Here is a 14,500-nt window from a genome sequence, read left to right as displayed (position 1 = left end):
AACGTTAGAGATTTATTACTCTCTGTTGCAGCTAAAATCCCATCTTCTATAGGAAATCTTTTCCAATTCTCAATTATGTTGCCTTTCCTCTTTGAATAATTTCCATATTTATTGTGTACATTTCTGGTTTTGACAATATTGTTAGCTTCTTTTTTCTTTCTTAGATTGTGAACTCTTTAAGGGCAGGGACTGTTATTTTGCCTCTTTGTTGTAGACCCAGCACATTGCCTGCCACATGATGGACTCTTAATAAATGTTTGTTGACCGACTGACAGACTGACCATCTTATGACTTTCTAAAACACAAAACCATGTGGACAGCCTCTGCAAAAGAATCCCTATAGAAAAAAGCAGCCTAGCACTGTTGTAGGTACCACAACATTGACTACTAAATACTAAAAGCCACCCAGTCTGAAATCTATCAGTTTTGTTGATGTGAAAAGTGAAGGCAGAGAACCATTTGGGGAGTCAAAATTTGGTATGTCTTCATGAGAAATTTTAAATACAGATAATATAATAAATTTATGAAATGCAAGATAATAGAAAATGAAGAACTATGTGTATGGTGAAAATTAGGTCAGAAGGGACCATTTGTTGGATAGTGAAAAAAGAATTTATTTTCACTGGACTCAGGTTGTTTTTTTTTTTATTAGTACAGAAAAGATCATTTTTAAAAGTTAAATCTAAGAGAACCAGTGATTGATTATGTTAAAGAGATTATAAGCTTGAGAGTTAGGCTATTTTGGAGTTTGGAATATACCTGAATTAATTACTAGTATGAGAGCATAATTTATTTTCATTTCTTTATCTTACAGAGGAAAGATTGCACAACATTAGCAGAGTTTTTACCACCCAAACATGAGTATGTATTAGCAGTAAGAATGACTTCTATTCAGTGCAAGCTTTACCAGTACTATTTGGATCACTTAACAGGTAAAAAAAAAATTAATTTGTGTGATTATTCTTTCATGTTAATTTATAAGGGTTTATTTGTTCCTCAAATAAAAGTGTTATTTAAAAAATTTGGAGACTTCCCCTTCCGGAGCCAAGATGGTGGAGTGAAAAGGTAGTCTCTCTCACTCTCCCCTATCAACCTCTGAAAACCCAGAAAATATCACCCCAGAAAAAAACCCTGGAACACCTGAACTAGAAGAAAGACAGGGAGCAGCAGTGCAGCAGCCCAAAATGGGTCTCCCAGTGCCTCAGCAAAAATAAGGGAGGCAAACTACAAGGGGCCCCAGGCACATAAGTACCCTGCACATTCATCTGAAAGGAGGTGAAGAAAACAACTAAAGGCTTCCTAAAGCCCCCTTGCTGATTCCAACCCCCAGGTGAGCTAGGAGCCCTGAGCCTCCAATTGTGAAGAAATCCTGAAGCCCAGGTGGTAGAGCAGGCAAACACCAACACCTGGACCTCCGAGTGCCTCAGTGAGGGTGGGGGGAACCGGTGGAAACCAGCTCAGAAAACCACCAGGTGCCTGGCACTCCACCAAAGGAATCTCCCAGTGCATTAGCAGAAATGAGGGAGACAACACTGCAGGGGGCCCCAGGCAGATAAACACCCTGCAGCACCCATCTAAAAGGAGCGGAAGAAAGCTAAAGGGAAAGGAAAGGAGGCAACCTAGAATTGCCTGAAAGTTCCAGCCTTGCTGATTCCAGCCCAACACAGGTAAGCTGCCAGAAACCTACAGCCTCCAATTGCCAGCATAAGAGGCCCCAGCAAAGCCAGTGACCAAGACCTAGGCTCCCAACACAAGAAGCTTGGGTCAGTACCCTCTGTTCCCCAGCAGGAGAGCTCAATCTCTTTAAAGGCCAGGGAATAAAGAAACACCATGAGTAAAAAGAAATGTACCATAGATTCATATTATGAGAAGAGTGAAGATCAAGACAGAAATTCTGAAGAGGACAACATTGTCAACAAACCCACATCTGCAACAACAAAAGGGAATATGAACTGGTCTGAAGCCCAAAAAGCCTTCTTAGAAGAGCTCAAGAAGGATTTTAATAGTCAAATGAGAGAGGTAGAAGAGTCCTTCAAAAATACAATTGGCCAATTGGAAAAAAAATACACTGAAGAAAACAAGTCCCTAAAAACACAATTGGTTGAAGACAAAAACTAAGAAGAGTATACTGAAGAAACAAGTCCCTAAAAAACACAATTGGCCAGTTGAAGAAGGAAGTACAAAAACTAACAGAAGAAAACAATCTGTTAAAAACTAGAATTGGACAAATGGAAACTAATGTCTCTATGAGAGAGCAAGAATCAGTCAAACAGAAACAAAAAAATGAAAAATAGATGAAAATGTAAAATACCTCATCAGTAAAACAACCGACCTGGAAAATCGACTCAGGAGAGACAATTTAAAAATTATTGGACTACCTGAAAATCATGATGAAAAAAGAGCCTGGACAGTATCTTTCAGGAAATCATAAAGGAAAACTGCCCGAAGTCCTAGAACCAGAAGGGAAAATAACCATAGAAAGAATCCACGATCACCACCTGAAAGAGATCCCAAATTGACAACAAGGAATATAATAGCAAAATTCCAAAATTACCAGATGAAAGAGAAGGTGCTGCAAGCAGCCAGAAAGAAAGAATTTAAATATTGGAATCAGGATTACACAGGACCTTGCAGCTTCTACATTAAAAGACGCAGGGCATGGAACATGATATTCCTAAGGCAAAGGAGCTTGGAATGCAGCCAAGGATCAATTACCCAGCAAAAATGAGCATCATTTTTCAAGGGAGGAGGTGGATATTCAACGAAATAGGAGACTTCCAAACTTTCCTGATAAAAAGACCAGAGCTCAACAAAAAATTTGATCTTCAAGTACAGGACTCAAGAAGGACTTAAAAAGGTAAATGGACAGAAGGATACATTATGTTGTTAATGGGGGGGTGTTTAATATGAGACTTGCAACCCTTGAGAACTGTATTGTTATTACACCTTGTTAAAGGAGTATACATGAAAAGGGTGGATATTAGTTGACTTTGATGTAATGATAAAAAAAAATCTAATCAAGTGGGTTAAATGGATCCAAATAAGTGGATCAATCTGATCTTAGAAAATGTACTGAGAAAGGAGGAGGCAGACAAGGGTAAATTACATTACAGGAAAAGACACAAAATCCTATTAGCAGAGGGAAAGAAGGGAGGGGGGAGCATTGTTTGAACCTTACTCTCATCAGATTTGGCTCAAGAAGGGCATAATATAATCAGTTAGGTATAGAAATCTAACTTGCCCTATAGGCAGTAGGAGGGAAAAGGGGAAAGAAAAGGGAGGGGGGAAAGAAGGGAGGGAAGAAGCAGTAAGACTAAAGGGGAAGAAAAGGGAAAGGGATAATAAAAGGGGGAGGGACTGAAGGAGGCGGTGGTCAAAAGCAAAACACTAGTGAAGGGGGAAAGGAAAAAGGAGAAAGAAAAGCATAAATAGGGGGAAAAAGGATGGAGAAAAAGACACAGATAGTAATCATAACTGTGAATGTGAATGGGATGAACTCTCCCATAAAAAGGAAACAGATTGCAGAATGGATTAAAAACCATAATCCTACAATATGTTGTTTACAGGAAACACATTTGAAAAAGAGTGACACATACAGGGTAAAGGTAAAAGGCTGGAGCAGAATATATTATGCGTCAGCTGAAGTAAAAAAAAAAAAAGCAGGGGTAGCAATCCTGATCTCAGACAAAGCAAAAGCAAAAATAGATCTAATCAAAAGAGATAAGGAAGAAAACTACATCCTGCTAAAAGGCACCATAGGAAATAATATCATTACTAAATATATGCACCAAATGGTATAGCATCCAAATTCTTAGAGGAGAAGTTCAGGGAGTTACAGGAAGAAATAGACAGCAAAACTATACTAGTGGGGGACCTGAACCTCCCCTCTCGGCACTAGATAAGTCTAACCACAAAATAAACAAAAGAAGTTAAGGAGGTGAATAGAACATTAGAAAAGTTAGGTATGATAGACCTCTGGAGAAAACTGAATGGGGATAGAAAGGAATATACTTTTTCTCGGCAGTACATGGCACATACACAAAAATTGACCATGTACTAGGGCATAAAAACCTCACAATCCAATGCAGAAAGGCAGAAATATTAAATGCATCCTTTTCAGATCATGATGCAATAAAAATTATATGTAATAAAGGGCCATGGAAAGATAGACTAAAAAAAATTGGAAACTAAATAATCTAATCCTAAAAAATGATTGGGTCAAACAACAAATCATAGAAACAATCAATAATTTCATTCAAGAGAATGACAATAATGAGACAACATACCAAAACCTATGGGATGCAGTGAAAGCAGTTCTTAGGGGAAGTTTTATATCTCTAAATGCTTACATAAATAAAATAGAAAAAGAGGAGATTAATGAATTGGGCATACAACTAAAAAAACTAGAAAAAGAACAAATTAAAAATCCAACTAAACACCAAATTAGGAAAACCAAAGGAAAAATTAATAAAATTGAAATTAAGAAAACTATTGAACTAATAAATAAAACTAAGAGCTGGTTTTATGAAAAAAACAATAAAATAGATAAGCCTTTGGTTAATTTAATTAAAAAAAAAAGAAGAAAACCAAATTACTAGTATCAAGAATGAAAAGGGTGAAGCTACCACCAAGGAAGAGGAAATTAAAACAATAATTAGGAATTATTTTGCCCAACTATATGCCAACAAATTTGACAATCTTAGTGAAATGGATACATATTTACAAAAATATAAATTGCCCAGATTAACCGAAGAGGAAGTAAAATACTTAAATAACCCATCTCAGAAAAAGAAATTGAACAAGCCATTGATGAACTCCCTAGGAAAAAATCTCCAGGGCCAGATGGATTTACATGCGAATTCTATCAAACATTTAAAGAACAATTAATTCCAATACTATATACTATTTGGGAAAATAGGTGAAGAAGGAGTCTTACCAAATTCTTTTTATGATACAAATATGGTGTTGATACCTAAACCAGGAAGAGTCAAAATAGAGAAAGAAAATTATAGACCAATTTCTCTAATGAATATAGATGCAAAAATTTTAAACAAAATACTCAAGTAGATTGCAGCAACTTATCACAAGAATAATACACTATGACCAGGTAGGATTTATACCAGGAATGCAGGGTTGGTTCAATATTAGGAAAACTATCAGCATCATTGAGCATATCAACACCAAAACCAACAGAAACCACATGATCATCTCAATAGATGCAGAAAAAGCTTTTGATAAAATACAACACCCATTCCTATTAAAAACACTGGAAAGCATAGGTATAAATGCAGTCTTCCTTAAAATAATAGCATTATCTAAAACCTTCAGCAAGCATTACATGTAAAGGGGACAGGCTAGAAGTATTTCCAATAAGATCGGGGGTGAAACAAGGATGTCCATTATCACCACTGTCATCCAATATTGTACTGGAAACCTTAGCTTTAGCAATAAGAGAAGAAAAAGAAATTGAAGGCATTAGAATAGGCAAAGAAGAAAGAAAGCTATCACTCTTTGCAGATGACATGATGATATACTTAGAGAATGCTAGAGAATCAAGTAAAAAACTACTTGAAATAATAAACAACTTTAGCAAAGTTGCAGGCTATAAAATAAACCCACGTAAATCATCAGCATTTCTATATATTACCAACAAAGCCCAACAGCAAGAGATAGAAAGAGAAATCCCATTTAAACTTACTGTAGACATTATAAAATATTTAGGAGTCTACCTACCAAAACAAACCCAGGAACTCTATGAACACAATTACAAAACACTTTTCACACAAATAAAATCAGATCTAAATAATTGGAAAAACATCAGTTGCTCATGAGTAGGCTGAGCTAATATAATAAAAATGACAATCCTACCTAAGCTAATTTACTTTTTCAGTGCCATACCAATCAAACTACCAAGAAATTATTTTATAGAGTTAGAAAAAATAATAACAAGATTCATTTGGAAAAAACCAAAAGGTGCAGAATATCAAAGGAACTAATGAAAAGAAATGCAGGGGAAGGTGGCCTAGCAATTCCAGATCTTAAATTGTATTATAAAGCAGCAATCATCAAAACTGCCTGGTGCTGGCTAAGAAATAGGGAGGTTGATCAGTAGAATAGGTTATATATGCAAGACACAGTGGTCAATGACTATAGTAATCTATTATTTGATAAACCCAAAGACCCCAACTTCTGGGATAAGAACCCACTCTTTGAAAAAAACTGCTGGGAAAACTGGAAAAGAGTATGGCAGAAAGTAGGCAAAGACGCAAGTCTCATGCTATATACCAAAATAAAGTCAAAATCGGTTCATGACTTAGATATAAAGGCTGATACCATAAGTAAACTGGGAGAATAAGGAATAGTTTACCTATCAGATCTATGGAGAACAGAAGAATTCATGACCAAACAGGAGACAGAGAACACTAGGAAAAGCAAAATGGATAATTTTGATTACATTAAATTGAAAAGTTTTTGCACAAACAAAGCCAATGCAACTAAAATTAGAAGGAAGGTAGAAAATTGGGAAAGATTTTTACAACCAGTTTCTATGATAAAGGCCCCATTTCTAAAATATATAGAGAATTAAGACAAATTTATAAGAACACAAGCCATTCCCCAATTGATAAAATGGTCAGAGGATGCTCTAAATCGTTATTGATTAGAGAAATGCAAATCAAAACAACTCTGAGGTACCACATCACATGTATCAGATTGACCAACACGACAAAACAGGAAAATGATAAATGTTGGAGATGTGGGAAAATGGAACACTAATACATTGTTGGTGGAGTTGTGAAATGATCCAAGCATTTTGGAGAACAATTTGGAACTATGCCCCAAGGGCTACAAAACTGTGCATACCCTTTGATCCAGCAATAGCACTTCTAGGGCTATATCCCAAAGAGATCAAACAAATGGGAAAAGGACCCACATGTACAAAAATATTCATAGCAGCTCTTTTTGTGGTGGCAAAGAATTGGAAATTGAGAGGATGCCCATCCATTGGGGAATGGCTGAGCAAGTTGTGGTATATGAATGTAATGGAATACTATTGTGCTATAAGAAATGACGAACAGGCTGACTTCAGAAAAACCTGGAAAGACTTATATGGTCTGATGCTGAGTGAAGTGAGCAGAACCAAGAGGACTTTGTACACAATAACAGCCACGTTATGCAGTGACTAAGATTGTTAAACTGAACTCTTTTCAGCATTATGAGGAACTAAGACATCTCCAGAACCTTGGGATGGAAAATGCTGTCCACATCCAAAGAAAGAACTACAGAAGTTGAATCGCTACCACTTATTTTTACTTTCTGTTGAGTTTTGTTTCATTTTTCTGATAGTTCTTCCTATTGGTTTTAATTTTTACTTACAACTTTACTAATGTGAAAATATGTTTAATGGGTATGTAAATGTACAGCCTGTATCAGATTGTGCGCCATCTTGGGGAGAGTGGGGGGGAGGAAGGGGGAGAAAAATTTTCAACTCAAAAGCATGTGGAAGTGATTCTTAATAAATCAAAATAAATTAATAAAATTAAAAAATATATTTGGTCGTATCTCATACCATCCTCATTTTAGAATAGTGCAAAATAAGTACAGAATGAAGCAAGCTCCCAGTAAGAAAAATTTAACGTCTTTTGTATTTAGAAATCATTCTGAAATAACACATTGTGACTATAATCTGACTGTATTTTGTAGTAATGATGAAGTTAACATAAGGGATTTGATGACAGTTTTGTGTAAAACTTTTGCAAAGAAAGGTAAACTAGGAAACCCTTGGTAGACTATAATGGTTATAACCTGTATTGCAACTATATAGGCAGTTCAGAAGTATTCCACAAACAAGGGCTTTAAAAATATTTTAAATCTTTATTTTAAAAAAGATTCTGTTTCAAAAATTATCACAACTATACCTTGTACTGATAGAAAAACAAGATTTGTTTTTAATAATTAATAATTTTCCTAGAAAACAGACACAGGATATTCTGATAAAAAAATTTTCAGAAATAAATTGGTAGAAAAGGGGAATTTATTAAAGTGCTAACAAAATTCAGGTAAAGAAAGGTAGGTTTTCTGATTGTGAATATATACTGTATCTGGAGTTACTAAACGTTTCATATGTTTAATCTTTAGGGAAATGTTACTCTACTAGAATCCTAAAATGTGTTGTAGAGTATTCATATAGATAAACGAGTAAGGAAATTTTGGACCTGGCTATCATGGCATATTTTTACCAGAGGCATACTTATATCAAAATATGAAAATAGTAGAAATTAATAAAAGTTATTGAAGATTCAAAAAGTGAAAACCTCTCAAATGACGAAGAAGATATTTAAGCAAAACCTACTGATACGTATGCAACATTGTGTCTTAATTCCTATAGTCTTTTTTTCATAGACTAAAGGAGATATATGTGCCATTATCTAGTCTCTAAAATGATTATTTTATTTTTAAAATTGCAGAGTTTGACATCTTTTAGTGATCACATATTTTAAATTGTCATTTTGCATTTTTTCCTTGTAGCCTTAATTATTTCCCTTTACATATATAAATCTTGGAGTTCTTTTTTCCCCCAAATTCTTTATAATTTGATATTTAAAGCCTTTTATAACCTGGCCTCTCTAATCATTCAGTTTGTCAGTCCCCTCCCTGTGCTCTTCAGTCATTAACATGGCCTGTTCTTTGGTCAGTACATTCATTCTTCTGACTCTTGGCATTTTCTCTCTGTGTTCTCCAGGTTTGGCATGCTTTCTGCATCTATAACCCTAGTTTTCTTCAAATCCCTCTAAAATCTCACCTCCCACAAGAGACCTTTCCTGATCCTTCTTAATTTCTACTGCCTTCCCACTAGTCATTATTTTCAAATTTTTCCAATATATAAATTATTTGCAAGTTACTTCTGCCTTTAGACTACAAGTTTTTGAGAAAAGGACTGTCTTTTACCTTTCTTTGCATTCTTAGTTCTTAGCATAATACCTAGCAAATAATAGGTGTTTAATAAATGTTTATTGATTGACAATTTATCTCACCTGCAGTTACATAGCTTCATCAATGGTTTTGTCTACTTTCTTGATTCTGAAAATTTTGTACCACTTAATTACTCCCTCCTTCTAATTATTTTCTCTCTTTTTTTTTAACCTTTCATGGGACTCTGTCATGATTCTTCTATGCCTAATTCTCTTATTACCTTTCTTGCTATTTCCCCTATCCTTCTGACTATACTACTTTGTTGATTCATCATTTCCCTAATTGTTGTTATTCTCCATATTGCTGTCCTAGACTCTCCTCTTTTTTTTCCAGCACTTTTTCTCTTATAGTGATAGACTGTGAATCAGGAATATCTCAGCTTGATTATATTAATAGATGAAGAAAATATCTCTTTTTAAATTTATTTTGATTTTTCAACAATCACTTCCATAAGCTTTTGAGTTTTAAATTTTTCTCCCCCTCCCTCTTCACCTCCTTCCCCGAGATGGCGTGCAGTTGATATAGGCTATACATATATATTCCTATTAAACATATTTTTCACACTAGTGATGTTATAAGGAATAATTAGAACCAATAGGAAGAACCACCAGAAAGAGGAAACAAAACACAACAGAAAGAAAAAAAATAGCAAATAGTATGCTTCAATCTGCATCAAACTCCATAGTTCTTTCTTTGGATGTGGATAGCACTTTCCATCACGAGGCCTTTGGAGATGTCTTAGATCCTTGCACTGATGAGAAGGGCTAAGTCTATCAATATTAGTCATCGCACAACGTGGCTGTTAACTGTTAAACACTCAAATCAACTACAGAGGACCTATGAAGGAGTAAGAAGTAACAAATAATAGTATGTATAGTATAGTTTTACATATGTTTATAAATCTATCAAATGGTGTCCTTCTCTAGTGCAGAGTAGGAAGGAGGGAAGGAGACAGTTTGGAACTTAAAATGTAACAAAGAAAATAACAATTTATTATTAATAGATTTGATATTATGAAAACCTCTCAAATGACAAATACATAATCTATTCGGTGAAGATTGAATTGGAATGGTGAGATGTAAAATGGTAAGACCAATTGAAAGGCTATAGAAAGATGATAAGAGATTTATCTATGTAGTTTAAAAGAATAGAAGAGATTGGAGAGAAGTGAAAATGATTTAGAAGGTGATTGTGCATGTGGAATATATGAGTAGGAATTGAGAATTGACACCAAGGTTGCACATAAGTGATAGGAAAGCTGAGGATAGGTGGGTTCTGTGTTGTGGTAATATTCAGTTTATAGGCTAACTAGTTCTAAATGTCCATTACTGGGGCATCACACTGGGGCATAAGAATTCAGCAGAGCTAGGTGGAATGCTGGGCCTACAGACAGGAAGACCTGAGTTCAAATCCAGCATTAAATAGTTACTCTCTTTGTGACTCTGGGCAAGTCACTTAGCTTGACTTCCTTAATTTCCTTATCTGCAAAATGTGCATAATAAGTTATTTCCTAGAGTTGTTTTGAGGATCAGATGAGATATTTGTAAAGTGCTCAGCACAATGTGTTGAATATAGTAGATTTTATATAAATACTAGCGATGATGATAATGATGATGATAGCTAGCCAAGATATAGTAGTGTGGATTTACGTTTTATTCGTAAAGATCAAAGTATGAGAAAAAGTAACAGAGGAAAGGAAGTTGTACCTAAATCAGTAATTGTGAAAAATAGTAATGAAAGCCATAGCTGGTAAAAGGGTGGGAAGTGTTTAGAAAGAATGGTATTAAATAAGTTATGTAATCATAAAAAAAAATTGTAAAGTGAATTAATGATTCCAAATAAAAACGTTCTAGTATTCTAGAGTCATCTCACAATTAGATTTTCCAGGTTCTAACCTTGATCTAGACACAGTTGTGCATCTGCTGTTTTTCCTACTCCTAAACTTTTATCAACTTTTCCTGTATAGGCAACCCTTGTCTTGTATTTGATATATTTCTCTAATAAGTATTGAGTCACAAGTAATAAGATCTTTTTAATGTCAATAGTTTTACCTCCCTCCAAATCTATTAAACATTTAGATATATTTAGATTCTTGTTGAAACTCTAGACCGTGGTATTCATGACTTTCTCTAGTGAAAAAATTTGAACATTTTAAACTTTAACTTACATGCCTTTTATTATCAGGAACAGGAAGTACTAGAGAAGGAGGAAGAGGAAAAGCAGGAACAAAACTCTTCCAGGATTTTCAAATATTAAGCAGAATTTGGACTCATCCATGGTGCTTACAGCTGGACTATATTAGCAAAGAAAACAAGGTAAATTAGATATTCATACTTAAGTATCTATTTAGTAGTCTGATTTCATTCCAACTCATTTTCTCCAGTGTTTCTCCCTGTATCATCCTCACTATTTATTTATAGTTTTCAGCATTTTGAGTTCCAAATTTTCTTCCATCTCTCCCTCTCCTCCCAAGACACTGTGCAGTTTGATAGGCTTATACATTTATATTGAACCTATTTTCACATTAGTCATGTTGTAAAGAAGAATTAGAAACAACGTCATCCTCACTCTTTTAATGATCTTCATTCTCTCCCTGTCTCCTGATGCTTTCCTATTCCATATAAACATGTCTGTGTTTCCCCATTCTCAAAAAATGTGCCTGATCTATCTATTCCTGCCAGGTATTGTCACATCCTTTCCTTTCGCAGCAAAATTTCTCGAGAGAGCTGCCTACAATAGGTCCTTCCTACCTTCTTGCTAACTTTTCTTAACTCTGTATAATCTGGTCTTTCACTATTCAGCCAAAACTTCTTTCTATGAAATTACTAAGTCTCTTAATTGTCAAACTTAATGGTCTTTTCTTAAACTTCAATCTTTGTGACCCTTCTGTAGTGTTGCCCAGACTCTTGATTACCTGTTTCCCATATTAGTCTCACTTCTGAGTTTTCAGTATCACCAGTTGCCTACTGGACTTTTGATACTAATTAACCTGGAAATTTTTCAAATTCATCATGTCTGAAACCAGTCTTACTTTTTTTGGACTGCCACTATTGAAAGTATCAATATTTTTACTTTTGGTTTCCAGGTAACACTGGCATCAACTTAGCTCTTAATTAGCCTCCATACTATGTAGATGTCAAATGTTGGCATATCTGCATTCCAAATACCTTTTACATTTAACATTTCAATTCAGGCCATCATCACCAATATCATATTTTACCTAACAATATGTCTAACTAAATTACTGCCCCATTCATGAAACTCAAGTAGTTCTCTGTTTTCCCTAGAATCAAATGTATACTACACACTATTTGATGTTTAAATTCCTTATAAGCAAGTCTAATGTATTCCATGTTCATATATTTATAATTCTTATACACACTGAGTTTCAAGAAAGTCTTCTTTCTTACCATTACATCTTTAACCCTGTACTTTTGCACTGCATACACATGTCTAGAATGTACTGATTTCATCCACAAAAATCCTCACTTCTTCCTTTCAAAACCTTATATTCAAAGTCTTTATTCCCAAGTTACTAGCATGTTACTTCTTCAACTGTGTAATATTTGACTGCGAATCTACATGCATAAATGTTATTTCTGCACCATAGTCCAACATCTATTTGAAAAAGAGGGCAGTATAGTTTTAGTACATTTCAGTATAATTCATTATGAGATTTGTGGAGTTAAGAGCTGGCTATTGCATTGATCAGGATTTTTAAGTCTTCCAAAGTTGTCTAATTTACCTTTTTGTATAAATTGTTCTTATATCACTCAGTTTAGTTCTCCCAAGTTTCTCTAAACATTTTAGAATATTTCTTGTGAATAATCATTTGAAAAGTAGGGGTTATGCAAAGTTTATTTCATCAGCTTACTCCTTACCTGTAATACTTTTTATTTGTTGGGCTGTTTCCTCAGCTTGTGCTTACATTTTAGAGTTGAGCCTCTACATAGTGTTTTATTATTAACAGTCAGCCAACATAGTTGTAGGAAAGCCATTGCTATGATGGTATAGCATAGTAATTAAAACAAATAACCCTCTACAATTCCAGGGCCATATTACGCATAGTGATGGTTACAGAGTAGGCTCAAATCTGGGTTGCAATGGTAATGAGACACATGTAGGGAAGAACAAATGTTGCCCAAGTAAGTTAAAAATTCCGATATTCATATAATAAATCCCCCATACAGGAGCAGGTTGTTCAGCTAGTCTACTTGCTAATGCATTAAAACTTGATTGCATTTTATGGTATTAGTCTTGCCTGGGGCTTGGGTAAAAAAGTCAGATAGTACTAATCCCTGCTTTACACAGGTTATCAGAACATAGCAAATAATATCTTCTAATTTTTAGGAAGTATAAGGAAGTACAGTTAATGCAGTGTAATTATGCATGAAGTACTAGTAGTAATATTTATATGACAACTTATGGTTTGCAGAGCACACATACATTACTGCACGTGTATGACCACCGTTTTAAACGTAGACTAGCTCTTACGAGATTAGTGCCACTGATATGATTGCTCCCATCTTACAGAAGAGAAAACTGAAGTTCACAGACATTAAGTTAATTGCACAGGATTACAACATGGAGAATGGAAGCGTGGTATTGCGGTAAAGCACAGCAACCATGTCTTTTCAAATTTTGGAGTTGCCACTTGTATGATTTTTCAAAAGTCTGAGTTTAGACTAAATGATGTCTAAGGATCTTTTTAGCTCTTATTCAATGATCCTAAGTGTTGAAGGTATAGTGTAGAATGAATACTTCCTGATTCCACGGCCCATAATCTATACTGTCCTTTATGTAGATGGGGGTTAGAGACTGAAACTAATGCAAAGGCCTTAAGCACTTTACACTAAGAGAAATAAGCAAAAAAAAAAATCTTTTAACATTTTTGATAAATGGTAATGATTAGCAAATTTTTTTAATTATTTTTTTTTCCTTTCAGGGGTATTTTGAGGAAGACAGGATGAATGAATTCATACCATCAGATTCTGATGAAACCTCACTGAGTTTAAGTTCAGATGATTATCCTAAGTAAATAGAATCTTTCTTTGTAGAAATATGCTGCGTATTTTTTCATTTCAAACTTCCATAAATAGTAATAGTAATGTAATAAAATTAAAAATAGCTATCATTTTCATGTAATAGCTTATCATATTAAATTTTGCTCTAACATTTATTAGTTAGGAAAGAAGATCCGCATATGTGTATATTCTCACTATTATAGTTCACAAATTGTCATGTATTATACACATAATATATGTATGTACATATGCATACATACACATATATACATTTATATATACTGATACTCATATGCATATAGATCATAGAATTTGCACTTAGAAGTTGAAGATATCTTGATTGTTTCCTTTTTTGTTTTTCTAGTCTCCTTATTTTTCTTGGAATTTTAAAAATTAACAATTGAAGGAAATCAGAGAACTTACAGAAGAGTAGTAATAATGACTTAATATTTTTAAACTTTTTAACATTTTTCAACCTATGTTCTTTTGAATCTATAAAATATTGT

At 34.3% G+C, this 14,500-nt stretch overlaps 1 long non-coding RNA gene across 1 annotated transcript; it reads left to right on the top strand.

Annotated features, from left to right (window-relative positions):
• Positions 1-822: 822 nt before the first annotated feature.
• On the top strand, positions 823-13,989 carry LOC110204071 (uncharacterized). The gene is made up of 3 exons (XR_013483498.1): positions 823-932; positions 11,155-11,285; positions 13,916-13,989. It is a non-coding gene; the product is annotated as an uncharacterized LOC110204071 (long non-coding RNA).
• Positions 13,990-14,500: the final 511 nt, after the last annotated feature.

This window comes from Phascolarctos cinereus, unplaced genomic scaffold (genome assembly GCF_003287225.1).
Source record: "Phascolarctos cinereus isolate Bilbo 61053 unplaced genomic scaffold, phaCin_HiC Scaffold_87;HRSCAF=625, whole genome shotgun sequence".
Taxonomy (NCBI): Eukaryota; Metazoa; Chordata; class Mammalia; order Diprotodontia; family Phascolarctidae; genus Phascolarctos; species Phascolarctos cinereus.
This window is presented reverse-complemented; position numbering and strand designations above follow the sequence as displayed.